Source organism: Rattus norvegicus, chromosome 14, assembly GCF_021556685.1.
Source record: "Rattus norvegicus strain SHRSP/BbbUtx chromosome 14, alternate assembly SHRSP_T2T, whole genome shotgun sequence".
NCBI classification, from domain to species: Eukaryota; Metazoa; Chordata; class Mammalia; order Rodentia; family Muridae; genus Rattus; species Rattus norvegicus.
In genome coordinates, this window is record NC_141547.1 from 84,768,609 (window position 1) to 84,795,617 (window position 27,009).

Sequence of the window (27,009 nt, forward strand, 5' to 3'; positions counted from 1 at the left end):
CGTGTGTGTATGTGTGTGTATGTGAGTGTGTATATGTGTGATATATATGTATATATATATGTGTGTGTGTGTATGTGTGTAAGTGCATGTGCATGTGTGTATATGTGTGTGTGTGAGAACGTCTGTGAGTGTGTGTGTATGTGTGTATGTGAGTGTGTATGTGTGTGATATATATATGTATATATGTGTGTGTGTGTCTGTCTGTGTGTCTGTGTGCGTATGTGGTATCTGCTCATATGTGCAGATGCTCCTGCCATGTGTGCATGTATGGAGGGCAAAGGTCAAGCACAGTTGTCTTCTTTTACCATTCTCCATGGTTTATTTTTGAGACAGGGCTTCTCACTGAATCTGGCAGCATTTCTGCTACTGAGTCCCTGACCCCTGTCTGTCTCCTCCTGACCCCTGTCTGTCTCCTCCTGACCCCTGTCTGTCTCCTCCTGACCTCTGTCTGTCTCCTCCTGACCCCTGTCTGTCTCCTCCTGACCCCTGTCTGTCTCCTCCTGACCTCTGTCTGTCTCCTCCTGACCCCTGTCTGTCTCCTCCTGACCCCTGTCTGTCTCCTCCTGACCCCTGTCTGTCTCTGCTCTGCCAGCACCTGGGCTCACAGACATGTGCAGTGCACCCAGCTTTTATTTGGGTGCTAGGAATCCAAACGCAGGTTCTCGGGCTTGCAAAGCAAGCTCTTTACCCACACAACTATCTCCCCGCCCGCGATGACAAGTTTAAAAATATTTGTTTTTTAACAAATTTATGGATATTGTGTTTTCCCGCATGTATGTCCATACCATGTGCATGTAGTACCCGAGGAGGCCAGAAGAGGGCCAGAGTTGAGAGTTACCTTGTGGGTGCTGGGAATAGAACCCGGGTTTTCTGAGTGGACAGTGATCTTAACCACTGAGCCATCTCTTCAGCCTCAAAATGCCAATCTTTAAATTTATATATTTTTTAAAGATTTATTTATTTATTATATATAAGTACACTGTAGCTGTCTTCAGACACACCAGAAGAGGGCATCAGATCTCTTTACAGATGGTTGTGAGCCACCATGTGGTTGCTGGGAATTGAACTCATGACCTCTGGAAGAGCAGTCGGGCGCTCTTAACCGCTGAGCCATCTCTCCAGCCCCTAAATTTATATTTTTATTGCTTTGGGGTGGGTATGGGTAAAACATGTGTGTGGAGGTCAGAGGGCACGTTCTGGGCCTCAGGTCTCTCCTCTTACCATGAGGGTTTTGAGAGTTGAATTAGGGTCGTGAGGCTCGGCAGACGTACGGGCTGAGCCATCTCACCAGCCCACAATGGCATCATATGGTTTCCTGCATCATTTTAGAAATGCCTCTTCAACGTACACGTTTCCCCAGGGCTGGGGAAATGTCAGCATTCAAATGTGAAGACCTGAATCTGAATCTCAGAACCTACATAAAAAGAACGCACTCCCTCAGGACTGTGGCCCCAGTGCGGCTGCGCGGAGGTGGGGCGGGCAGCAGAGATAAGGGCCAGCCTGAGTTGCAGCAGTGAGTTAAAGACCCAGTTTCAGACGATGCGGAGGGGAAAGACCACACCCAAAGTTGTCTTCTGACCATCACACATGGGTGCCTGTACTCACACACTTCGTGCACACACACACTCACACACATACCACACACACACACTCACACACACTCACACAGGAGATTGTTTTAAAGAAGGAAAGATTCTGTTGGTTTTTGTTTTGGCTATTGAAGTGCTTTTTTGTTGTTTTGGTTTGTTTTTGTTTTTGTTGCCATTTAAATTTGACCCTGTGTGTCTCACTCGCTCTGTCCACGACATGCAGGGTTGAAGGTGCTGTCGCCATGCCTCTAATACAGTCTTTAGGACCTAGAAGAAAATTGCTTGGCCTTCTCCTGAACCCGAGTGGAGGGGAGGGCTGATCAAGGGTCTCAAGGGTCCCTCCATGCCTTCCCTCTGTGCTTTTGCCGCTTGGTGTGCGGGAAGCACGTGAGTCCTGGAAAGGTGGGGGAGAGAAAGGGAACTGAGAAAGGGAACTAGAGTGTCTCACTGTCTGCCACCAGAAAGCCAGAACCAGAGCCAGTGGGACAGACAACCTAGACGGCTGAGATGAACTCTAAGGAACTGGCTTAGGCAACTTCTCACGGAGCCAGAGAGTCTGAGGAGAGCAGGGCAGCCCAGCAAGCTAGAGCGGACCCTGGGTGGATGTCAGCGCCGCATCCTCATGCACCTCCCCCTCCCCCTCCCGCGTCCTCTCCGTCCTCCTCCTTCCCCTTTGCCCCATCTTCTTCATCATCTCCTTCCCCCTCCTCATCCTTACCTCAGTTCTGCCCCACAAAAAGGCCTTTCCTGGCCGGCAGAAGCCTGCTCAGATCTCCTGCTCTACCTGAGTCGATTGACTGTAGATGGGGCCACAGCCGTAAGACCTAAACCACGTTAGTGCTCGGTGGACAGTCTTACTCTGTTGGCCAGGTTGGTCCGCAAAGCTTCACAGGAGGAAAAACACTTGGAGGAGGGATGTGAACCGCCTGAGGTTATCTGAATGTGCACTCTACACAACGGAAGTCAGCCTCCTCCATGTTTCTTGCTGTGAGTGCGACTCTGAGGTAGCCACTGAAGTCTTAGTGCAGGTTCCTGATTGTCTTACTCTGTGCCACCATCCTGTGTGGCTCCTCCTGGACTGTTTCTGTGTGTCTGTGCACCCTGTGCATGCAGTACCCGAGAAGACCAGGAGAGGGCGTCAGCTTCTCGGGAACTGGAGTTACAGATGGCGCCATGTGAGTGCTGGAAGTCTAACCAGAATCTGGTCCTCTAGAAGGGCAGCCAGCTCTTAACTGCTGTAGCTCTTTCCAGCCTGGACTGTGAACTCTTTGAGACAAATCCACAAGTCTAGCACAGAGCCTAGCATCCCGTGCAGGAGCTCAGCAAACGTTTAAAGAATTAGAAGATTAAAAAAAAAACCAAATTATTGATATATGTGAATACACTGTCACTCCTTTCAGACACACCAGAAGAGGCATAGGATCCTATCACAGATGGTTGTGAGCCACCATGTGGTTGCTGGGAATTGAACTCAGGACCTCTGGAAGAGCAGTCAGTGCTCTCAACCGCTGAGCCATCTCTCCAGCCCCAGAAGATCTTTTAAGTAGGGGCACAGAACTAGGGATTGGATCTGAGGCCTCATTCCGGCTGGGTGTATGCTCTACTCCTAAGCTGTACCTCAGCCCTCAAAATCACGGATAACTCTCGTGGTGGGTTACTGTTGCTTTGAAACAGGTCTCAGGAAAACCAGGCTGGTATTCAACTCAAGGATAACCTTGAGTAGATAATTCCTGCCTTTACCTCCCAAGTGTTGGGGTAACAGGTGTGTACCATAACACTTGCCTTTTTTTTTACTTTGAGGTAGGGCTACTTTGGCCAAGAGCTCAGAATGTAGCCCAGATGGTCTTGAACTCATAGTGATCCTCCTGCCTCAACCTCCCAGAAAAAAAAAAAAGTGTGTGGGAGGGGAGGGGTGAGAATCAAAAGAAAAGACCTTGTGTGATAGTGTATTCTAGAACTCTATGAGGACTTTGAACTCTACTTGCCAACCCCCGGGAAGTCTCTCTGTTGGTCCCTGACAAGAAAACAGAAGCCGAGGAAAGCAGCTGAGACAGCCTTGGGTCACAGCGTGTAGGGACCACACACTAGTGTTTGAACCCAGCAACTAGACTCCACCCTGTATCTGAAGATCGCTGCTCATGCTCAGCGGCTTCTGTAGCCCAAGAACTCACCCGCTAACCAGCTGGCTCCCTCCACTCCAGAGATGAGCCACACACAGGGCTGTTTGCTGGAAATAACGGAAGTCAGGGTGAGCTCAGTTGGTAGCGTGCTTGCCTAGTATGCAGGAATCACCGGGTCTCATTCCCAACACTGCTTCGACCGGGGTGCTGGTGGGGTCCTGTAATCCCAGCACTGGGGAGGGACAGTTGGAGGACCGGAAGTTTAAGGTCATCCTTGGCTACGTAATGGGTCCAAGGCTAGCCTGGGGTACTTGAGAACATTTTTTTTTTCTCTTTAAGCAACTCTTGATCCTCATGAGCTCTCAGACCTTGAGCCCCTTTTCCTGGGCAGCTCTCTATGGCAGACCATGCCTGAGAGCGAGCGAGCCCTACAGTGGCCTCCATATGCTGTTTGCTCAGCTGGGTGTGGGCTCTGCTGGCTCTGGGCTTTTGTTTACTTCGCAAAGGTCACCTGGGCTCCACCAGACTATATCTGCCACCAAAAGATGGGAACAAAGAAGACGGAAAGGAGCATTCTCTTGCTTGTTTGAGACACCCTCGCTCAGTTTTCGGTGTCTGTTTAATAGGGAGGGAACAGAGGCTGTTTAATAAGCAACAGTAGGCCATGATACCTGTCTGCTGGGCATGTGTGGGGTCCGGTCGGCTCCATCCCTAGAACCAAAAGCACAGGTCATTGGAGAAGTGTTGCCACCAAAGAGCAGGCTCTACTCCCTTCCGTGCCTGTGTAACCTGCAGGACTCTGCACAAAAGCTACAGTTGCCTGGAATCAGGTTTGAATCCCAGGGGTGACTGTGTTTGACCTCTCAGAACCTCATCTCTCTCCTTTGACAGGCATAGCCCAGGCTGGCAAAACCACCTCAGGGACAGGACATTTGCCTATACCGTGAATAGCTTTGGGCTTGCAGGACTAACAGGAAAGGAGAATGGCAAATGTTCACAGGGCTTGGCTTGTGTCCATATTTCTTGGCCATTGTTCCTCCTGGTGACTTATTTCGCACAGCCTCCTGCATGTCTCTGTGTAAATAAAGACACTTTAGAGGAGAGCCAGCAGAAATGAGGCTTCGTGTTCTTTGTTCCTCTTCTTCCTGGAAAAGGCTTCCAAGAACTTCTAGCCATGGGAAGTGAGCAAACAAGGGTGATATTAATCTGTAAAAAAAACAAACCAGGTTTTCCCTTTCTCCAGCAGCTGGGCACAAGTCCACTCCCTGGTAACTCTACCCCCAATCAATGTACAACCAGAGCTTCCTGTTCCGACCTGTAAACAAGACCCCTGTAAACAAGCCAGGTTTCCAGGCCTCTGGGATTTCCTCAGCTGCTCACTCTCCCAGGAGAACCAGTGACAGCTGCCAAGCCTCCCGCCGAGTCCAGGAAGCAAGGTGTACACTTCAAGGTCTGCCAGCCGCTTCTTTTTGCGTTTCTAAGTCAAGTGTCTCGAACATTTGAAGACACCTGCACCATTGCCAAGCCAAAGGAGGGTTGAAAAGAAAACAGGAGACTAAAGGTCAGCAGTCTCATTGCGCAAAGTGGGGAAGCCAAAGAGGAGGGTGAGGGCTGACATCTCTGAGTCTGGGGAGCACTGGGGCCTTGCCCAAGCCCAAAGGCCAGAGGCCCTGTCCACTGCTTTGGAGAGACACTCAGGGGAGGGAGGTGGGAAGGTGAGGAACTGGAGGCCAAAGGAAGAGGTGGCGAAGGCTCGCTCTCATTCTTTACTTATTCATTTATCTAATCATTTATTGAGATAAGATCCAGGCTAACCTCAAACTATGTAGTGGCAGCTGCCATCCAACCGCTGATCCAGCTGACTCCATCTTCCAGGTGCTCACTAGAGGCACGGGCCTACCCTGGGCTACTCACCCGCTTCAAACAGTTGCTGCGAAATAGGAAGGCTGGACCACAGAGCCACACTTTCCTTGTAATCCTAGAGCTGAAGTGCTGAGGCAGGAGGCTTATGAGGTCTGGGTGGCCTGAGACTGCTCAGTGACTTCGTGTCCATCTTGGGCTGCAGAGCAAGACCCTCCCTACTCCTGTCTCTTTCTCTGTATTCTGACCTGTCTACCGCTGACTGGAATCTCGGGGAGTCTGTGAGCGATATTAGGAAGAGGTTCGTATACAAGAATTAAAATAGACAGAGAAGGGATCTTCTTGTGTCCTCTTGGGGACAGTAGCAGGTGTTACGGTTTGCACCTGCCACTCTGTCAGTTTCAAGTCACTTTTAGCACCAGATGAACATTACTTCCTTCTTGAGAATTGCCCCGGGTGCCAGGTGGCATCCTTAGCCAGGAGAAGCAGAGCTGGAGGAAACACCCAGCCAAGCCCTATGCAAACCCCTACCCATCCTTCAAAGCCCAATCCAACATGCCCTTTAGGAAGCCTTCCTTGAGGGCTTGGGGATCAGACCTTGTTCCTAGGCTTTACTAGGGACCTTTCACAACTGTGTTGCAAGGGAACTGGGCACAGTGTTCACACAGTTGTGAAGTTGTGATCCCAGTTACTCTGGAGGCTGAGGCAGGAGGATCATAAGTTCACAGAGTGAATCCTAGGCCAGCCTAGACAGACTAGCTGAGATAATACTTTTCTGGAGAAGTATATGTTGGTGGTATGTAGTGTGTGCGTGTGTGTGTGTGTGTGTGTGTGTGTGTGTTGGTGGTGTGTATATTTATGTGTGTTGGTGTGTGTGTGTGTTGGTATGTGTGTGTTGGTATTGTGAGTATGTGTGTGCTGGTAGTAAGGGGCTGTGTGTGTTGGTGTTGTGAGTGTGTGTGTGTGTTGGTGTTGAGTGTGTGTGTGTGTATGTGTGTGTGTGTTGGTAGTGTTGGATGGGGATGGGGCTGTGTGTATATTGGTATGTGTGTATGTTGGTGTTGTGTGTGTGTAGGGGTGGGGAGCATGTATGTATCTCAGTGGTAGAGCATTTGCCTAGCATGCATGAGGCCTTGGGATAAATCTTCAGGACAGAAAAAAAACAAAAAAACAAAACAAAACCAAAAAACCAAACCGAACCAGGTGCGGTTGCAGCTGCTTCCTCTGTTGGAGGGAAGAGGTCGCAGCCCACCGTCACTGCTGAGGGATGTGACCACTACACAGGCAGCAGGGAGGACTCTGAATGAGAGAGGGGGCTCCTGGGGAATTCTCATCGATGTCTTCTCTAGCTGTCTGGCCCATTTCTGTACAGAGTAGCCCTGGGCTCCAGGTCTAAGGTCTGATTTGGGTCATTCCAAACCCCTGCCGGTCAGTGTGAGCCTGTGCTGAGGAAGCTACGACCTCCTGTGAGCGGGCTGCAGCTGTGGTCGCCCTCCATTTACTGTTCACAAGCATCTCTAACTCTAGTTTCAGGCAAATCTGACACGTTTTCTACCCTCAGGCCCCTGCATACCCTTGGTGCACATGCATACAGGCAGGCGCACACACATGTATAATAAATACTGTTAAAAAAAATTAAAGGGTCAGGGTCAGGAGTTGGGGTATCCCATCTGCTGGTGCTATTAAAGAGGCGGGAGGATCAGAAACTCGAGGTTTTCTCCAGTACGCAGTACCTCCAAGGCCAGCCAGGGTTAAGGAGACCATCTCAAAAGGCAGGGGGAAGAAGATGGCTTAGTCAATAAAATGTTTGCCATACCCATGAAAAAAGCTGGGTGCGATGGCACAAACTTGTTATCCCAGCCTGGGGAGGCAGAGATTGGTGAACCCCAGGGCTCTCTGGTCAGTCAGTCTGGTCCAGTTGTCAAGCTCCAGGTCCCAGTGAGAGACCTTATCTCAAAAAGCAGGGCAGGAGTGTGCTGGAGAGATGGCTCAGTGGTTAGAACACTAGCAGCCGCTCTTTCAGAGGACCCGGGTTGATTCCCAGCGCCTTCATGGCAGCTCACAACTGTCTGTATTTCTGGGTACTGCATGTCCACGATACCCAGATATACAACATGTAGGCAAAACATGAATACACATACAAATAAATGAATACAAATGAACATGGCTATGGAATGTTCCCTCAGCCTTCTGGGAAGTGCTATACTTCTTGGCTGCTATCTCCAGGATAGCTGTCTGGAGGAGCAGAGACATAGCTGAAGAGTGGAATGGTCTGCCTTATGAGCACCAGGCCCCAAATCCATCTTTGGCCTATGGCCAAGGACTGGAAATAAAGAGGAAACCAAATATTGAAAGAGGGAGGCAAGGCTGGGACGTTGGGAGACGGAGGAGAGGAGAGGAGTGGTGGTAGGTGTTGTTGTTGGTGGTGGTGATGGTGGTGGTGGTAGTGATGGTGGTGATGGTGGTGGTGGTGGTGGTGTGTATGCCTCTTGGTAATAGCAGTAATTATTATTATTTCATGCTTTCTCTGACACACTCTGGGCTCAAGCATTCTCTTATGCAATCTCATTTTACAGACAAGGAAACAGACTCTGAGAGATTAAGCAACTCGTCCAAGCTTACTCAACCAGTAGATGTGGGAGGCCTGACAACCCACCCTGTGTTTCTATTTCACAAGCTAACGCCCCAGCCACCGGGGCAACTGTTCCTGGGAATGGAGGGTGAGTGGTTTCTCTCCCAGTGCCCTCTGAAGTAAATGCCATTTTCCCTCTTCCTGAAGCTTTCCTTTCTTCTCCTATGTCCTACTCACCAAACCAGAGTTTGTTATTGTTGTTGCCGCTGTTTTCAAAGTTTACAGTGTCCCTAAAACATTCCCAGGAAGTCTGGACTCTTGACCCTGATATCACCCAAACCTACAGTGACTTTGTCTTTGAAGATGAACTTGATGACTCAAGTTTAGCTGTTCACATAAATATTGTTTTTTGGAACCAATCTCAAGCCCCCTGCCGGGTGAATATACTACCTAGTAGGGAGGCCATCAGAGCCAACTCTGAAACTAGAAACCACTGGTGGCTCATCCCTGTGCGTGGAGATGGTGGTAGGTCAGGCTGGATAGCAGAGGGGGAGCCTGGTCAACAGACAAATCAGGGCCCTGGAACAAAAAGAGTTCATTGAGGACAGCTGCTCAAATCTACCTCAAGTCTAGCTCAGTGAGTAACAGCGTCCCATTGGCTTCTTAGTTTAGGACAAGTGGATCAAAATTATGTAAGCTGATAACGGGGAAATGGAGGCTGGATAAGAAGGGCTGCTAACACAAGAGTCTAACACTCCGAGACCCAAAACGTCTCAAAACGTAAACACCTGCCAGGGGTGACAGGCAGCACATACCTTCAATTCTAGCCCTTGGGTGGCAGAGGCAGGAGGATCTCTGTGAGTTTGAGGCTAGTCTGTCTGCATAGTGAGTTTTAGGACAGCCAGAGCTACACGGTAAGACCTTGTCACAAGTAAAATAAGATAAGATAAGATAAGATAACAATATGTAAAAAGTTATTATTCTGCCAAGCAGTGGTGGTGCATGCCTTTAATCCCAGCATTCAGGCAGAGGCAGGTGGATCTCAATTCGAGGCCAGCCTAGTCAAACAGGGCGAGTTCCAGGACAGCCAGGGCTACACAAGAGAAATCCAGACTCAAAACAAACAAACAAACAAACAAACAAACAAACTTCTATTTCTTTTTTATATTGTGTTTGAGTCTACTCCCAATTCTCGCCCTTCCAATCCCTCCCCCGTCCCACTTTGATGGTTTGGATGAGAGTGGTCCCCATAGGTTCATATATTTGAATGCTTGGTCCCCAGTGGTGGAATTGTTTAGGAAGGATGAGAAGGTGTAGATTGGTTGGAGGTAGGGTGTCCCTAGGGTAAGGCTTTGATGTTTTAAAAGCCTTGTGAGATTCTGAGTCTCTCTCTCTGCCTCATGGTTGTGGATCAAGATGTGAGCTCTCAGCTACTGCTCCAGAGTCATGCCTACGGGTCTGCTGCCAAGTTCCCCCGCCATGATGGTCATGCTCGACAACCCTTTGAAACTGTAAGCAAGCCCCTTGTGAGCTCTTCGCACGTAAGGATTGCCCTGGTCGTGGTGTTTTGTCATGGCAATAGGAAAGTAACTGAGACACCCACCACCACAATTCCCTCCAATTTCATGTGTTCTTTTTCCTTTAATACCACTGAGTGTACTTAGTGCTGCCAGTAAGGGCTGCCAGTACAGGGCCATCTACGGAAGTATGGGTAGCCACTCAGGGGTTGCAGCCCCGAGAAAATGGTCTCCCCCTTTCCGAGTAGGTCCTCAGACAGGGGTGGGACCTCACTGTTGTAAAAATATAAAAAATAAAAAGGTATCTTTTATCCCCACTAGGTCTATACCTCAGTGCCCCAAGATATCTGCTGGATATCTTGGTCTCAGGCAGCAAAGCCTCTCACCCACTTTGCTCCATCCCATATCACACTGCCGAAGGCCTCTCTCTGAGCCGTCAGCAATCTCTCTGCCTAGCTAGTTCCCAAGGCAGGTTTCCATGTCAGAAACACACATCCCAACTCCATGGCGGCCCAGACCAGCCGCCCCACACTCCCTTACACCTAAATCTGCACATGAAAGAACACACAACACAATAACCCTTCACCCAACTGATAAGATATAATTGCCCACCTAAACTTACAAAGCCCAGTACCATCCACCCCTTGAGAACATTAATAACATCCTATAAATACACAGAGTGAAATCTTAACGTCACCTTCCATGTTTCTCCACCATGACTACCCTCTCTGTCCCTCCTGTCTCTTATCCTTTCCAATCCTGTCTCCTCCTCTTCCTTCAAACTTTTCTCCCGCCCATCCTTCCTTCTTGTCCAATGACAGTCCTCCTTCTATCCTGTACCTGCCCTCACCTGTATTTTACAAATTCAATGGGGAGAAGGTTCTGGCGAAGTCACTTGAGTCCTGAGCATGAGACTAGGCAGCCCTCCTTGGGGCAGTGGAATTAGCATCAAAATACAGATAATTCCAGGGCAAACCACAACATCTCCTGTCCACTTTACCTCCGTGCTGGGATTTTGTCTGCCTTGACTGTGCGCTCGGTTGCAGTGGCTGCGAGTTCTGTGTGATTGCCCCGTTCTATCCCTGTGGTCATCCACAGCCTCTTGCTCCTACAGTCTTTCCGTCCCTTCTTCCAAGATGATCCCTGAGCCTTGGGATATGACAGACATAAACATCCCATTTAGGGATGGACACTTGGGACATGAACAGGTGTGGGTCTTTGTGCTAATCCACGCGCATTACAAAAGGAGCGCCTCTGTCGAAGGCTGAGCTATGCACGAAACGACGGTATAAGTCTTTTGGAACCAATTTACTACTATGTCACCTTAGCAGAATAATAGAGGTAGGTTCTCCCAGGGCCTATGACCTCTCTAGCCACAGAGTCTTAACCAATATCAGCACCAGGCATGGCTTCCTTTTTGGGGAGTAGAACTTATATTCAATCAGAACGTGGTTGGGACTCTCATAACGTTTCATCGGTGGGTATCGCTTGCCGGGCTGGTCAGTACTGCAGTTTGCAGTGTTTTCGGCTGCATACGATTCGTGATATCTTCTCCAGTAGCACTCGCAGCACCTTCCCGTGCTGGGAAAACGAGCCGGGAGGGTGGAACTGATCTGGATCAGTACCAACTTGATTTCTCCAGAGACGGGTTTTCTCTGGAGTTCTGAGACTCATCTACCCCTGCCTCCCAAGTGCGGGCAAGGTGCTGCCATGACTGGATTTACTGACATCTTGTGTGTGTGTGTATTTGTCTACATATATATGTGTGTGTGTGTATTGTGTATATACTGTGTGTGTGTGCATGTGTTTGTATGTATGTGTATTTATGTGTGTATTGTGTATATGTCTGTGTGTTTGTGTGTGTATGTGTGTCTGTGGGTGTATATATGTGTATGTATATGACTGTATGTGTATATGTGTGTTTGTATGTGTGTCTGTGTGTATATGTCTGTGTGTTTGTGTGTGTATATGTGTCTGTGGGTGTATGTATGTGTATGTATATGACTGTATGAGTATATGTGTGTGTTTGTATGTGTGTCTGTGTGCATATGTCTGTGTGTATATGTGTGTCTGTGAGTGAATGTGTATGTATGTGTCTGTATGTGTATATGTGTGTGTTTGTATCTGTGTCTGTGTGTCTATGTGTGTGTATGTATGTGTATGTGTGTCTGTGAATGCCTGTCTGTGAATGCCTGTGTATATGTATGCATGTGTCTGTCTATGTGTACATGTGTGTTTGTGTGTGTGTCTGTATGTGTCTGGGTGTATGCATGTGTGTGTGTGTGTGTGTGTGTGTGTGTGTGTGTGTGTGTGTGTCGTCTCTGTACGCACACACCATGTAGAACCCGTAGGATAACTAACCTGCTGAGGTTGGTCTGTGGGGTTTGGTTATGGAACTCAAATCATAAGGCTTGACAGAGTTGCTGCTCACGGAGCCACCTTCCCGGCTCATGCCTCTGCTGTTAGCCTGCATTTCTCCATCCTAGCTCTCACAGCTCTGTGTGCGTGCGTGCATGCGTGTGTGTGTGTGTGTGTGTGTGTGTGTGTGTGTGTGTGTGTGTGATGGGGTGGGTATGGGGTGGGAGGGTTGGTCAAATAAAAGAATTAAAAATTAAATTAGATTTATTCATTTCATCTGTATCTTTTCTACAAGTAGGTATGTGCTTCGTCCCCTCAAAGGTCAGAAGAGGATTAGATCCCTCGATTCTGAATTACAGGTGGGATGGTCGTGAGCCACCACTGGATGTGGGAATCCAACCTGGGTTTTCTGCAAGAGCAACACGTGCTCTCCACAACCACGCTGCCTCTCTAGACGTTTTTTGGGTAAAATTTAAATGATATCAAAATGAAAGATTTAAGAAATGTCAGTGCCAATGGAGTGATTTCATTTCTTCTCACTGATGAATGCGGTCCATGATGGTTAAAACTCTTTCAAGCAAGATAAAGCCGGTTTCCCTTGATGCCTTTGAACTCCAGACTTAGAGACAATGGATGGAGAAAATAAAATCTGGAGTCAGGTGGCAGCGGTGCACACCTTTGATCACAGCACTCCAGAGGAAGAGGCAAGGGACTCTATCTCTGAGTCCGAGGACAGTCCGGTCTGAGATCGAGTTCCAGGACAGCCAGGGCTACACAGAAAAATCCTGCCTCGAATAACGAAAAAACAAAACTAAAAACACATCAAAACCAAACAAACCGGGGTTATTCTGTGCTGTCGGTGGCTGGGAGTGGATACCTTTTGTCCAGCCAAATGAATCTTCCCCTCTGATCGTACCCTTCCGGGCCTTGTGTAATGAACTGGGCAAACCGACTGCAGCACTCTGCAAACCCCAACCTCCGAAAGGAGGGTTGAACTTCTTGGAACCCTCAAAAAATACCAGTGAACTTCAGGAAGTAACGCACGCAACTCTTTTCCAGAAAGAGGTCAATGGTCACAGAATCGAAGGAAACACCACGATGACCCTGGGACTTCCTGCCCACACACTCGGCATCATCTCAAAGTTCAAAGGGTTCACGAACTGACATCCGGCTGACAGACAGGGAATGCGGCTCAGTGGTAGAGGGCTTCCCTACCCTGGGAGAGGCCCTGGCTTTTATCTCCAACCCTGCAAAGAAAAGATTAATCAAATGAAATGGAAATAAAGCGGGCTTTATGAAGAAACCCGCTTTCCCTGGGGTCTGGTTTCCTCCCCACCCCTCCTCCCCGCTCATGACTGAGAGTCAGACTTGAATGCAACTGGTCAAACCAAGATTGCCTGCAGAGATAACCAAGTTTTCCTAAAGCCTTCAAACAAGAATGCTGTAAACAAACAAATGTGCAAACGTGCTTACTCGAGATCAGAATGTCTCTTACCCATCAACATTCCCTTTTAAACGGCAATTAAACAGTTTCACCTCATAAACCAGTTTTTCTATTATTTCGTTAAAAAAAATAAAACAAAACAAAAACAAAAAAACCAAAAAGCCCTTGGGCTATCAAGATGGTTCAGTGACTACAAGTGCTTGTCACCAAGCCTCATGACCTGAGTTCAGTTTCCTGGACCTACATGGCCGGAGAGAAGTGATCCTCAGACTGTCCTTGTGACTGACTACACTCACAATTGGCACATGTATGAAAACATGCTCTCCAGTGCACACACAACTAACTAAGCAAACAAATGAGATGCATTTTTAGAAGAAGAATATTCTCGAAGACAAGATAAACCCCAAACTAATACATCTTACTAATTTTTTAATCTTTATTTTCTGAGACAGGGTTTCACTCTGTGGCCCTAGTTGTCCTGAACTCATTCTGCAAACCAGGCTGGCTTTAAACTCAGAGATCTGCCTGTCTCCGCCTCCAGAGTGCCACCACTGCCTGACTTTACTTATCTTTTAAACCCTACTTAATTCAAGCTTTTCTTAGTATTTCAACCTTGTAAATCACACTGTTTGAAGAACATAGCTTAGAAAACTACAGTGTTGTATATGTAGCCACTATAAACAACTAAGCTTGTCTCTCTACTGTACCTAGCTGGCACTTTTTGCAAGATTAACATTCAATTTTTTTTTTTTTTTGGTTCTTTTTTTCGGAGCTGGGGACCGAACCCAGGGCCTTGCGCTTCCTAGGCAAGCGCTCTACCACTGAGCTAAATCCCCAACCCCAACATTCAATTTTTATTTCACAAGAGAAACGGATTTTATATAAGAATCTGTTCTTTACCCTTTCTGGAATCATTTAAGAAAGCTTGGGTATTTTCTCCTTTCTCCCTTTCTCCCCTGAGGGGTCTTGCTATGTAATTTAGGCTAGCCTCAAACTTGAGGAAATCCTCCTGCTTCAGACTCTTAAGTGCTAGGATTGCATCTACCCATCTTGCATTTAAGGGTTGCAATTGGGGAACCGGTGAGATGAGTCCACACCAGATCCGGATTTGATTCTCGGGACCCTCTATCTGAAATGGAGAGTTGACGACCACAAGTTCTCTCCCAGGCTGGGCCTTGAACTTAAGCTTTCTGCCTCAGCTTCCTAAGGGCTGGGCTCAGTGGTACGCACCTCCAAGCCAGCCTTTTTCGTTGTAATTGGTGTGTTCGGGTTAGTCCTCAGTGTGGTGGGTTTCTTGTTTGCTTGTTTTTGTTTATTTGTTTGTTTGCTTGTTGCTGAAACTGTGGCATTACCACAAACAAACTGCACATGGAAATCGTGGTATCCGCCATGCTGAATTCTATGCCCGTTCTTCAGAACGATTTCTACACTTGGTTGGCTGATTTTCAGGCAGATGTAGGCATCCCCTACCTTCTGAGTTCGTGTAGTCTGCTGTGGGGGTGCAGACAGGCCAGCCAGAGCGATGAAACCAGGGACACTTGGCTTGAGTTCAGAGCAGTCTTAGCAAGGGGATGTGTTGGCATTGTCTGAAGCCACCCAGCGATGTCTGAGGACAACTTTGGTTCTCACATCCTGGGGGTGGAGGGCACACTTTTGGGAATTTTGTAGGTAGAGACCCCAGACACGCTTCTAAATGCCCTGTGAGGCACAGGATAGCCTCCCCGACACCACCGCAAAGAATTGTCTCGCTCCAAAAGTCAGTGATTGATTCTGAGGTAGAAAAACTGACTTAATAGAAAGAGGAAATGGGGGGCTGGGGATTTAGCTCAGTGGTAGAGCGCTTACCTAGGAAGCGCAAGGCCCTGGGTTCGGTCCCCAGCTCCGAAAAAAAGAACCAAAAAAAAAAAAAAAAAAAAAAAAAGAAAGAGGAAATGGGATTTGTGAGCAAAATAAAAGGGAAGGAGGGGCTGGAAAGACGGCTCAAGCTGCCAAAATGGTCGCCACAGAAGCATGAGGACGGAGCCCTGCTCATCTCTCCGCCCTCATATGACAAAGAGAGGCACACTGGCACACATCTGCATCCACTGGGAGGAGGAGGATCCTGGGTTTGCTGGTGAGCCACCGTGACTCAGTGAGACCCTGAGTCCAAAATAGGGTAGAAAATGATAGACAAGACCAGACACCAGTCTCTGGCCTTTGAACATACACTACCCTTGAGTGCATACGCAGGTGAAACCACACACACACACACACACACACACACACACACACACACACACACACACACTGGAGAGGTTCTTGGAACGAGACAGGGCTGCAGTGGAGACAAGGATAAACAAGAAAAGTCATCAATCAATAGTCCTAAACTGATTATCATTTCTCTCTCTTCCCACCCACGAGAGTTACTCCTGCTAAGTGATTCACCTCACGTCCTGCTGTCTCAGGACTACCTACTTCCTGGTGCCCTCCTCAGGCGTAGCTCTTCCCAGGGCTGACATCCCATCCATGAGAACAACAAAGACTCAGTGTTCAGAGAGGCCATCACCGGCAGTGGGAAAAGCAAGGACCATAGTTTATGACATGTCAGGAGAACCCGGTTGCCCTGGTATTTGCGGTTCTTACAGAACTTCGAGACTGTGAGTGCTCAGTCCTGGGTAGGTGGCCACGCTATGAAGCCATGAGGTACCTAAGCTCTTTTTCACATCTTTAGCATGTGTGAGCTCTCTTTCCTCATACTTGCAAAATGGCTGCTGAGACCCTCTCAGCTTTTGGAACTAGGTCAGCATTCCAGGCAGGATGAAGGGAAAGGAAGTAAAGTCGATAGGCAAGAGGTAAAAGGCTTCCAGCGAAGTCCTCGCCTCTGAATACACTTCCTGGAATCCTCAACGCCTGGGAACTTCCACTGACACATTGGTTCGAACTGTACCACACAGCTATCTTTAGTTTCAGGAGAGTCTGGAAGCTGTGTGTTTTCTAGTAGGCTCCTTGAACAAAACAGACAGGAAAACAGAGTAGACAGATACTCCACAAGCTACTGAGTGAGCATTCCGGGCATTTCTGTGTCCACGATGAGACAGCCTGAGGCTGAGTTCTGCCTTCATGAGAATGGTGGAACACACCAGTCTTCCAGGGTGATTGAACCACAGTTCTGTCGTTTGAAGCACATTGCAGGCCAGACGTGGTGGAGGATGCTTGAGATCCCAGCTTTGGGAGGAGAAGGCAAAAGGGTTATGAATTTGAGGCCAGGTTATGAATGGATGGCAGGAAGGAAAGAGGAAGGGGAGAGGAAGATTTTTTAGGAAATCTGGGAATTCGATTGCTGTTCAAAGGGCCAGAATGGACCTTGGCAGTTGAGTGTGTGCTTTGAAAGGACTCTGGGCAGCCCGAGCCTGGTGAACATGGCTCCCTCTGCCTCGATAAAAACCACTCGATTACATTCCTAAAGCTGGCCGCCGAGCTCTGGTCCCTTATTTAGACACTTCCTTCTCCTGAGGCTGATCACCCGGTTCCAACTATCAAAGTATTGAAGTCCGGCAATCGAAAGCCCCCTTTGATTCACCTAATTCACACACCCAATCAAAATACAGCACCGCATCCTAGCCCATTCTAACCCAGATCTCCTGCATCCTATCCAGTTCTAACCCAGACTCCCCTTTCTCTTAGAAATGACACCTGCAAGGCCCTTTGCTGCTGTTTTTCTCCCTGAGTCAGAAAGCAGACACTTTATTTTTTTCTTCCCTACTTCATAGAGGAAAACAGATGTCTGGGTGGGGTTTGTGTCTAATCCGGTGTCCAAAGGGAACCCCCCCACTATGTGGAGGTCTCCTTCAAGTTTAGCATGTACACGGTGTCTGAGCAGGATGATGATGATGATGATGATGATGACGACGACGACGATGACAGTGACGGTGGTTGGTGGTGGTGGTGGTGGTGGTGGTGATGATGAAATCATTGGTACAGTAGACAACAAAATTATCGGTACTATAATAAATCTTTCTGACTCTACCCCCCAATTGCTACGACTGTAGGCCTGAGACACCACATCCAGATTATTCACATTGATTGATTGATTGGTTTCATGTGTTTGAGTGTTTTGCTCTCTTGGATGTCTGTGCACCACTGGTGTGCAGGGCAGAAGACGGCATCAGACACCTCTGGGAGTGAAGTTACAAACAGTTGGGTGTGTCATGTAGGTGCTGGGAATCGAACCCAGGTCTTCTAGAAGAGCAGCCGGTGCTCTTAACCATTGACCCATAGCTTCAGCTGTTACGTTTATTTTTAAATATTTATATGTTTGAATTTGTTTACTAGTTTATTTCATGTCTTCTAATTATTCATTTCTTGCGTTTTTCTTTTAAATTTTTAAAAATTCTGGGGGCTGGAGAGATGGCTCAGCGGTTAAGAGCACTGACTGCTCTTCCAGAGGTCCTGAGTTCAATTCCCAGCAACCACATGGTGGCTCACAACCATCTGTACAGAGATCCGATGCCCTCTTCTGGTGTGTCTGAAGACAGCTACAGTGTACTTATATATAATAAATGAATAAATCTTAAAAAAAAAAATTCTGTGTGTGCGCGCACACACACGATGCATTGGGTGCCGGGATGGAGCCCTAGGCTTTGTATTAAGCAAACTCTCTCCTGACCTGTCTTCCCTTTTGCCTCTATTTTGTGTAACAGTTTTTGTTGTTCCCTGCCTTCCAGTGCCTCCGTCCTTGTAAGCAAGGCCCAACTCCTCCTCTAGGTCCGGGTGTGCACTTTCTTATGGAATCTAGTGGCATTATGTCTGTCACTTTATCGGGAACTCGGGACTTGGATATCTGCTCACCTCCAAGCTGAGGCTGGCCACCTGACTTGCCTGCAGTTATGCAGCCTGTTAGGTCGGTTTAGCCAGGATCTCCTTCACCTTTGAAGTTTCCTCTTAGTAACTTTCCATCCACCCCGCTTCTCTCCTGCTCTTGCGCTGAAAAACCCTTCTTGGCCGTGCTGCGTCTGGCGTCGAAGCCAACCTGTGTCCCAGCTTCAGAACCCGTTGTTCCACTCTCCCTCTATAGGGGATCAAGTCTGACAAGATGTCTTTAACAAACAACTCAGGGCGTGCTTTCTTCGACACCCCTATAGATTTATAATTTGGTCACAAAAATGTCTTGTCATAAATGTAAATATTTACAAGGACGTTGTTTCGTTTTTTAAATTAAAAATAAATCGGCGGTGCTAGGGTCCACGCCACATGATTGAACATGCTGAACACTTTTACCACAGAGGTACAGTATCAGGCCCAACGGAGTAGGTCTTTTCCTACTTTTTGACCTCTACTACTTTTTCTACTTTTTCCTCATCTTGACCTCTGTCCTCCACCTCTTCCTCCTCTTTTTCGTTCTCCCTCTCTCTTTTGTTTTGAGAGATAGTCTTATGTAGACTAGGCTAGCCTCAAACTCACTTTGTAGCTGAGGATAACCTTCAACCCTTGATCGCCCGCTTCCACTTTCTGAATGCTAGGGTTCACAGCCCGGAAGACCAGGGGCAGTTTCCGCGGGACTGAGAAGCGAGCCCAAGAAGGCAGCCCTCTACCAGCTGAACTCCTAGTTCCGCTTCTCTCCCTCTCTCCCCCTTCTGGGTAGCTGGATCTCGAACTCAGGGCCTCAAAGTATTCTGTAAGTTTTAACCCCAGGTTCATTATATAACACCCCCGTGTGTGATTTCACTTATCCTTACAGCAGCTCACTTTCCTTCACTCCACTCCATGGTGAAGTGCATCCTTTGAGGAATCCCGCCGAGAACGCCGCGCGGGGTCACATATGAGCCATTGTAAAAACTCTCTGGAGCAGTCACGCCCAGGTCTTTCCTAATAAACTCACTGACTTCCGCCTTGCTCCAGCTCGCCCTGAAATTCTTTCCCACAGCATCACTAAGGGTTTCCCTTCGGGCAGGTCCGGGAGCAGGGGCGGGGGGGTTCCCCAAGCTGGTAGAGGCTGTGTTGAGCTGGGTCTGCCTGCTACTGATGGCAAAATTGTAAAAAAAACAAAACAAAACAAACAAACAAAAAACAAAAAACAGAAAAACAAAAATGTTAGAACCTATAACCTTGTAAACCAGAGACTCCATCCAGAGGCTACGAAACACTAAACACTAGCCCAGGCTGGTCTTAAACTCACAGAGATCTGCCTCTCTCTCTCTCTCTCTCTCTCTCTCTCTCTCTCTCTCTCTCTCTCTCTCTCTCATGTGCTGGGTGGGACTAAAACCTTACACCGCTCAGCATCCATTCCAATTTTAATGACTAAAATTTGTAATAAAAAATTAAAAACAAATAAAACTTTTTATGACTCTTTTAAACCTGCTCAACGAATGAGGGAGCATAGACAGTAAGTAAGCCCTCATCACCACAGATGCTGCGATGATGTCCTGCCGCTCAGAGGGTCGAGGGCTTGCCCAGTCTGATTGTGGTGGTACCCGGAATCCAACCACTGCGGGTGGGAGTGAGTGGGGGCGGGGCAGAGACAGGCCCCATACCCCAGGGGCCGGCCAGCCTAGAGGAAAAGGTGAACTGCAGGTTCAGTGAGGGACCCTGGTCAAAAAAATACGGTGGAAAGTGACAGAGGAAGACACCTGGCATCAGCCTCTGGCCTCTGTACACACTAATGGCCGTGTGTACCCTACCCCCACACTAATGGTCATGTGCACCCCCAGCCCCACACTAATGGTTATGTGCACCCCGGCCCCACACTCGGATGAACAGCTGCCCATACTGTCACCCACACACATACATACCTGTGTGTGAGGGTTTACACATTCTGAGGCTGAAGATTGAACTCTCGCTTGATAATAGATTACATACATGTACAAACAGGAGTATTATTTATTTAGCAAGTAAGGACATTAAGGTTAAGGGGGGCTTGTCCTTCCCTCCCCCTCCCTCCGGTCTTCCTTCCTCCCTCCCTCCCAGGATGTAAACACCGCCCCCGCCCCCACCCAGCCGCACTACCCAGGCTGTCTCTGTCCTCATTCTCCTGCCTTGGCCTCCCAATCGCTGTGATAACTGGGACAAGGCACCGATCTTGAAGGCCATGTTCTCACTGTTAGAGAACTAAGTTAAGAACGTAAGAGTGGGGGAGCTGGGGAGACGGCTCAGCGGTTAAGAGCTCAACACTGCTTCTGTAGAGTTTGGTCCCCAGCACCCAGGCCAGGCAGCTCATGACTGCCTGAAACTCCAGCTCCAGGGGTTCCTAAACCTCTGGTCTCTAGGGTACCAACATGTGCGTGCGTAGACCGGAAACACATGCTACTGAAAAATTAGAAAAATCTTAGAGAAAAAAAAATCTGAAGGGAGAGGGTATGACTATGTCTTTTGAGCTGACACGGTGGCACTGGAGAGGCAGGGGCAGGGGGATCGCTGTGAGTTTAAGGCCAAGACCAGAGCCACACAGTGAGACCCTGTCTCATTTTACATATATATGCTTCTGGTGTTGGGTTGGAATTGGCGTGAACTCAGTGTTTTTAATATATAAGGGAAGTAAGCATTGTTACCTGCATCTTGTTATAGGTATTGGTATGCAGATAGTGCATGTGCCTGTAGTTCTTGATTCTGGATGCTAAGAAAATGTAGAAACAGTGGCACCCCACCAGCGCTGTTAAATAAAGGAATATGTAAAATAAACAATAAAAAGAAGCAATAAATTCTGGCAACAACGAACATGCTTAGTGCCAGAGCTTGGTCACTAAATAATATTCTCCATTTTTTCTTAGACCTGAGAAAGTTCACACCCATTTTATCACATGCCTAAGGCACTGGAGTACGAGGTCACATTCTCTGTTAAAGGTATGAGGTTTAATCCCAAACACTGCCAAAAAGACAGACAACAAAGCAGAGCATGGTGGTACATGCCTGGGACTCCACAAGGGAGAGGTTGAGGCAAGAGAACAGGTTTGAGGCCAGCCTGGGCTACATATTGAGCTCCAGGGCAGCCTGGTTACATAGCAAAATCTTGTCTCATAAAGACAATAAAGGCCCGGAGCGATGGCCCAGTGGGTAAGAGAACTTCCGGCTGTGGTTTACTTCCCAGCACCCGACAGCAGCTCAAGACCATCCGTAACTTAGATTCCCCGGGATCGACATGCACATGCTGTACAGACGTACATACAGGAAAAACACCCGTACGCATTAAAAAATAAAACAAAACAAAAAATTAAGGTGGAAGGAAAGAAGGAAGAAAGAAGGAAGATCATTTGAGCCGGCATAGCTCAGTAGCAGAGAGCTGCCCTGGGATGTGCAGAGCCATGTGTTCAATCCCCAGAGCTTGCGCAACGGCCGATTGCAAGACTAGAGCTGGACTAAGAACAGAGGGCAGGTGGCTCAGTGGGTAAGAGCCCGGCTGCTCTCACCGAGCAGCCCTGCCCAATTCCCAGCACCCACATGGCAGTGCGTAACTGTCTGTGACTCTTTTTTTTTTTTTTTATTAACTTGAGTATTTCTTATATACATTTCGAGTGTTATTCCCTTTCCCGGTATCCGGGCAAACATCCCCCTCCCCCCTCCCCTTCCAGTCTGTGACTCTTGTTCCTGGAGATCTGCTGCATGCTTCGGGCTTCGGAAGGCAGCAGGAACACGTACAGTGCATACGCATACATGCAGACTAAGCACCCATATACATACATACATAATAAATCAATTAAGAGATTCCCTAAAAAACAAAACAAACATATTACAAAAATATCAAAAATGGTCAAAAACTGAGGGAGAGAGCAGGCGCTGTGGCTCAGTAGTAGAACAGTTGTTGAGAATGAACAGGAGTCTGGGTTCCATCCCAGCACAAGGGGAGAGAGTTATGGGGACAGGTCAAAAGGAACACTTTAAGTTAGGTCTGGAAAGATGGTTTAGTGGTTAAGCACACTTCCGAGTCTTCCAGACGACTCCAGTTCAGGTCTCAACACATGCGTGACTGCTCACAACCACCTGCGACTCCAGCTGTAGGGGATCTGCTGCCCTCTTCTGAACTGCATGCATGTGGACGTACACACACACACACACACACACACACACACATACACACACACTCACACACATACACACACTCATTCACACATACACACATACTCACACACACGTACACACACTCACACATACATACACACACTCACACACACATACACACACTCTCACACACACTCACACACACACACTCACACACACATACACACACACTCACACACACACTCACACACATACACACACACAAACACACACTCACACATTCACACACTCACACACACATACACACACTCACACACACACTCACACACATACACACACAAACACACACTCACACATTCACACACTCACACACACATACACACACTCACACACACATACACACACATACTCTCACACACACATACACACACTCACACACATACACACACTCACACACACTCACACACATACACACACAAACACACACTCACACATTCACACACACACATACACACACACACACACTCACACACACTCACACACATACATACACACACTCACACACAAACACATACTCACAGACACACACACACACACACACACACACACACACACGTAACAACAGAGAGTCCTGAGGCAGGGAGATTTCTGTGAGTCCAAGCTGGTCTACAAAGCCACTTTCAGGCTAGCCTCAGGTACGTCGTGAGACCTTGTGTCAAATACATAAACTTTACAAAACAAAAATTAGGTCAAAAGTTATTTGTGACTTGCGACTTGTGGATGTATTTAAAGCAGTAATGGTATCTGATGCACGACTTTATCTACATAATCTTGGACAGAGGATATGAAGCCATTCGAGCGTTTGTTGAAGATTTCATGAACAGCAGTTTGCAGTCGGTCAAGTCACTGTTTGCAGTATGATTCGAAGTGTTTGCCAGAAAAGATAAAAAGCCTTGAAGAAATATAAGAAGGAGTGAAAAGTCAACATCCCACTCCTACCCCCCTAACCCAGACCAAAATAGGTGCCACTAAATGTTTCTCCTCTGCTCCGAGTCTTGGGCTCTGTCCACCCACAGAGGCGGTCCTATGGAACCGTCCGCATTCTTTTTATTTCTTTCTTGCCCCCCTTCCCTTTTTCTTTCTTCGATCATTTTTTTCCGGTGGTGGTAGGGTTCCCATGGTTGCTAAGCAAATGCTGTACAGCTAATCCCCACTCTCGATTCTGCCTTTTCTTTTTCATGCCTAATGGTTTTTATAATTATTATTACGGCGCTTGTATGTGTGGACGAGGGACGTAACTCAGCATGCACCCAGCCTGTGTGTTGGAGGTCAGAGGCAACTCTGTGGCCTTGCTTTTCTCCTTCTAACTTTCCGTGGCTTCCAGGGATCAGCTCCGCTCTTCCCTTTCAGGAGCCATTGCCCTGACTGGCCGACCCATCTCTTCAGCTCCTAAAGGCTTTGGATTTCAATGTTTTTCTGGGATTTCTGGCACAGCGGGGCATTGTCTTGGTGTCCTAATCCTAAGCCACAGTTAAGTGACTTTCCCCAGAGCCTTTCACAGATTTATAAGGTCCTTCTACATGGGTCTCTACCTGAAGACACCTCCAAAGACTGCTCTGGAAAGGCAGTGGTGAATCTCATGTCTTTAGGACCCAGCAGCTCACAGCCCAAGGGACAACGGTTTCTTGTCCTGCAGCAATGTTGATTCCTTGCCTATACAAGCCCACAGAAACAGTGTGTGCTTCAGAGGCTGAGCTGGACCGGCCTGTTTTAAAGGAGTGGTCACTGACTTCCCCTTGTCCTGTGGACAGAGAAAATGGATGCCAGAAGAAATGAGAAAATGGTTGCTCACAGAACATGCTTATTTAAAGCAGCGGTTCGCGATGTGCTCCTCCCTGGTGAAGTGTATTTATGATTTCAAAGCGCTGATCTGAACCATTACTTAGAACTCTTTGAAGTTTGGCATAATCTCCAATTGCCAACTAGCAATTTTACTCATCTTTGAACACCGAGAACCGGGGATGTGCCACACACCGGGCAGGAAGCAGCACCTTCTTGCAAAGGTTCTGTTGTGTAATCTAGGGAACTCAACACCTGTAGTCGCTTCCAGAAAACAAAACGTGCATCTGTGAATTGCCTCAGGTTCCTCCGGGTTTAATATCTTGATCTAAATTGCTCTCTTACTGTCGTTTGGTGGCTGACTCCTCTTCCAAGAGAGCCTGGCTCTCATCCTTAGATGACTTAGGTGACCAGAGACTAGATAGACCAGAGATATAGGGTAAAACCAAACTTTGCTGATCTAAAAGTGAACAAAGCAAAACAACAACAACAACCACAACCCGTAACCAACCAACCAACTCTAGCCTCCTGAGTGGCTTTGCTTCAGGTCAAGGGATCCAGGGTAAAGCCTAGTAGCTCTTTTCTCACAAGGAACATTTATTTTCTTCTCATTAAAAATCCTAACGTAGGGGGTTGGGGATTTAGCTCAGCGGTAGAGCGCTTGCCTAGGAAGCGCAAGGCCCTGGGTTCGGTCCCCAGCTCCGAAAAAAAAAAAGAACCAAAAAAAAAAAAAAAAAAATCCTAACATAGGGGCTGGAGAGATGGCTCAGCGGTTAAGAGCACTGACTGTTCTTCCAGAGGCCCTGAGTTCCATTCCCAGCAACCACATGGTGGCTCACGACCATCTGTAATGGGATCTGATGCCCTCTTCTGGTGTGTCTGACGACAGTGACAGTGTATTTACATAAAATAAATACATAAAAAAAAACCCAAAACAAAAACAAAACAAAACTACTGCATGGGTGTGGGTGGGAGAGGGCAGGGAATGAGAACGGAAATCAGTGGGGATGGGAACTTCTCTGGTGATTAGCTGGAGGCCTTGGATGGGCCAGAGTGGGGTAGGGGGAGGATTTGGAGAGTCTACGGGGGTGGGGTGGGTTATCCCTATCTGAGATTCCTACCAGATGAAGATATAGAGACTGAAGTGGCCTCCTGTAGCCAGGTAGGATTTCTGAGGGGGAGGGGGACATCAATGAACCCGGAAAACCTTCAATCCAAAATTTGTCTTGACTACAAGATGTGCAGGGATAAAGATGGAGCGACCAATGGAGTCAACCAACACCCGGTCCAACTTGAGACCCATCCCGTGTGAGAGAGCCAACCCCTGACACTATTAATGACACTCGGTTGTGCTTGCAGACAGGAACCTAGCATAACTGTCTCCTGAGAGGCTTCATCCAGCAGCTGATGGGTCAAGGACACCACAAGACCCACAGAGTCAACTAACCTGGGACCACGGTGGCTCACAGAGGTCACCAACAAGGGAACCTGCAGGAGCTGGACCTGGACCTCTACACATTTGTAGCAAATGTGAAGCTCGGTCTTCATTTGGGTCTCCTAACAAGTGGACTCGTCTCTGTCTCTGTTCCCTGCCATTGGATCCCATTCAACCTCCCTGGACTGCCTGGTTGGGCCTCAGTGGGAGAGGATGTGCTTAGTCCTGCTGAGACTAGATGTCCCAGGGTGGGGTGGTACCCAAGGGGGCTCCCCTTCTCTAAGAAGAAGGGGGAAGGCAATGGGGGTGGAAGATTTGTAAGGGTAGGACGGGGAAGAGGGGGGGCTGTGATTGGGATATAAAGTGACTAAAAAATAGATTGTTGGAAAAAAGAGGGGTTTGGGGATTTGGCTCAGTGGTAGAGCGCTTGCCTAGCAAGCACAAGGCCCTGGGTTCGGTCCTCAGCTAAAAAAAAAAAAAAAAAAAAAAAAAAAAGGAAAAAAGAAAAGAAAAAAAATAGAAAAAATAGTAATGTAGGGGCTGGACACATGGGTGTGTGGGTAAGAAATGCACAGCACCCAGGAGAAAGGTTTGGCAAGGCTGAGCCTGCTGTAATCCCAGTGGTGGAAAGCGAACGGGCAGACCACCCTGGAGGTTTAATGGCCAGCATAGCCCAGCGGTAAGCTTCAAACGCACTGTCTCTAGAGAATAAGGCTGAGAGCAACTGAATCACACCATCCCCTGAAACCTATTTCCACCCCCCCCCAACCCCATTCCCCAGTGAAAGAAATACTAATGGCCGGAGGCATAGCTCAGTGGTATCTCTAGTTCCACAGATAAAGTGGGCTGACGGAATAGTGGAGTCGAGTGGTAGAACAATAGGTTCTGGGGTCAGGCTCCAGCGCAGCAAAACAAAGACAACTGTGATAAAAGCTCACACCACAAGAGTTTAGAAATGTGAAGAAAAACAAAACCAAATGTATTCTCCCTGTGCAAACTTTATTTATTAATCCCTCACTACATGCTAAACAGGGTTCTGGTGTTTTCTTTTAAAGTTATTAATTAATTAATCAATCGATTAATTTATGAAATAGGGATTGATCTATTGCTTCAGCTGGCCTAGACCTCTCTATGTAGCCCAGGCTGGCTTCAAACTGCCTATAAAGTGCTGAGATTACAGGCGAGCACCACCCTACTACATTTCGTTTTGCAATAATCTCATTTCCTAAACACTCATTTTGTGAAATTCCCCAGGTCTGTGTGTATGTGTTCGCTAACTCTAAACCGGATATGCCACCAGTTTGATTT

General features: G+C 47.8%; 2 long non-coding RNA genes across 4 annotated transcripts; one reads left to right on the plus strand and one right to left on the minus strand.

The window, feature by feature from the left end:
* Window positions 1-1,702: 1,702 nt before the first annotated feature.
* LOC134481868 (uncharacterized) lies at window positions 1,703-5,896 on the minus strand. Its single transcript, XR_015637537.1, has 4 exons — window positions 5,624-5,896; window positions 5,025-5,218; window positions 2,308-4,915; window positions 1,703-1,983 (listed from the first exon to the last, which is right to left on the minus strand). It is a non-coding gene; the product is annotated as an uncharacterized LOC134481868 (long non-coding RNA).
* LOC102549967 (uncharacterized) lies at window positions 4,244-13,560 on the plus strand. Of its 3 annotated transcripts, none has more exons than XR_015637536.1 (5): window positions 4,244-4,539; window positions 4,953-5,270; window positions 8,146-8,289; window positions 9,558-9,652; window positions 12,315-13,560. It is a non-coding gene; the product is annotated as an uncharacterized LOC102549967 (long non-coding RNA). The 3 variants fall into 3 exon arrangements; XR_015637535.1 differs by having other exon boundaries at window positions 4,247-4,539; window positions 4,956-5,270; XR_015637534.1 differs by lacking the exon at window positions 9,558-9,652 and having other exon boundaries at window positions 4,956-5,270.
* Window positions 13,561-27,009: the final 13,449 nt, after the last annotated feature.